This window comes from Cebus imitator, unplaced genomic scaffold, assembly GCF_001604975.1.
Source record: "Cebus imitator isolate Cc_AM_T3 unplaced genomic scaffold, Cebus_imitator-1.0 Scaffold258, whole genome shotgun sequence".
In the NCBI taxonomy this organism is placed as follows: Eukaryota; Metazoa; Chordata; class Mammalia; order Primates; family Cebidae; genus Cebus; species Cebus imitator.
Genome location: NW_016107573.1, coordinates 1,083,472 through 1,085,344, shown reverse-complemented (window position 1 = coordinate 1,085,344; position 1,873 = coordinate 1,083,472). Strand labels below are relative to the sequence as shown.

Here is a 1,873-nt window from a genome sequence, read left to right as displayed (position 1 = left end):
GATTGCAATGATGTGATTTCGGCTCACTGCAACCTCCGCTTCCTGGGTTCAAGTGATTCTCCTGCCTCAGACTCTAGAGTAGCTGAGATTACAGGCACCTGCCACCATGCCCGCCACATTTTTGTATATTTAGTGGAGACTAGGTTTCACCATGTTGGCCAGGCTGTTTTGAACTCCTGGTCTCAAGTGATCTGCCCGGCCTGGCCTCTCAAAATGCTGGGATTATGGGCCTGAGCCACCATGTCCGGCCTCTTTTTTCTGAATGTCTTTTTCACTGAACGTCTCCTCTGAGTCAGGCATCGCCCTGGGACTGGGAAGCACAGATGAAAATGATGTTTTGTTATATATCATGCATTTGACAGCAATGCTGGCTGTCCCGATCTTGTGACTATGATGGGAGGAAGCATTATGAGCAATAATGACAAAGGAATTTGATTATTTCTGTCTGGTTCCTGGTGAGAACTAATCCACATCACAAAAGCTCAATAGTTTCAGCCTTCTTCGGACTAACAAGGGCAAGAATATCATAACAGCCAGGATGTCAGCACCAACTCAAACATACGCTCTGAGACTTCGACAACAAGGAATTTCTACTCTGAACCCTTGGGAAGACCAAGGTTAGGTCTGGGGACAGAATACAAGCTTGACATGACACCAAAGGTGTAACTCTTATATCTGGCCAAAAGCTACTGGAGACATGAGCTCCAAGAAAAAGTATTTGACTTGTTGAAACATCTCAACTTTGGAACAACTGGAAAAGTGACAGTTTGCTGGACGAGAACCCAAGGCAGTTCTGCCTCATTCCTACCTCCCAGTGACCAGCGAGTTTGGGTGGAATCTCCAATCCCAGCTTCTCTAGCTCTCGCTCCCTGTACTTCTCATACTGCCGGTACCCTGCATATCCACCGCCTGTCGCCAACAGAATGGGCAGGGGGCGCAGCAGGAACGCGCTTCGGGCAGGGGCAGTGTGGATTTTTCTGGCATCTGTAACAAAAAACATGACAATTTTGAGCCTGGGAGACAAGAATAGGGAAGAGTCATGCAAACACACCAACAGGACGGTCAGAAAAAGTCAGCGCACCTTAGAAGCCCTCAGCAGAGGTGACTGGGTCTAAGATATCTAGCAGGCAGACATAACCTTGGGTCACTACTGAGACCCTCCTGTCTCCGAATACTGTCAGTAAGTACAGGACAGGCATCTTTCCTATAGAATTACAATGCACTTCAATTGCCACTGCAGTCACCAAATGTATTAATAAGATGAAAACACTGAATCACAAAGAGGTTAAGAAACTAATCAAGGCTGCCCAGGTGCACAAACAGGTCTAGAACTTGAAGTCAAACACCATTTCTCACCCAGGGCTCTTTGATCTTGCTTTTATAATGCAGGACCAATTTTGATAGGTCACTGGTATTCTCTCTCAAAATCTCATAAATTCTTACAGGTCAACAATAAAAAGACAAATAGCCAGGCACAGCGGCTTGCACCTATAGTCCCAGCTACTAGGGAGACTGAGGTGGGAGGATGGCTTGAACCCAAGAGTTCAAGGTTACACTGAGCTATGATCATGCCACTAGACTCCAGCCTAAGCAACAGAGTGAGACTCAATCAATCAATCAAAATGTGCAAATAATTTGAATAGACCTTTGTCCAAAGAAAACATACATTGGCCAATAAGCACAAGAAAAAACAGAGTTAAATATCTGTTATGCATTGAATTGCTGAAAACTCCCCAAAATTCTAACCCTGAGTACCTTAGAATGTGCTTTTACTTGGTTAGAAAGAGGGTCTTTACAGAGGTTATCAAGTTAAAATGAGGTTGCCAAGGTGGGTCCAAATCCAGTATGATGGATATCCTTATAAAAAGGGAAA

The 1,873-nt window shown here is 44.8% G+C and overlaps 1 protein-coding gene across 3 annotated transcripts in view; it reads right to left on the bottom strand.

The window, feature by feature from the left end:
• The window catches only part of PISD (phosphatidylserine decarboxylase), a 32,693-nt gene that overhangs the window by 28,822 nt on the left and 1,998 nt on the right, over positions 1 to 1,873 (bottom strand). For 2 of the 3 annotated variants that reach the window (XM_037728185.1, XM_017499523.2), the window contains exon 2: positions 809 to 984. The gene's annotated coding sequence lies outside the window, so the exon portion shown is untranslated. Of the gene's footprint in view, positions 1 to 808; positions 985 to 1,873 lie in introns of those variants that run through there. The other variant, XM_037728189.1, reaches the window with a different exon arrangement.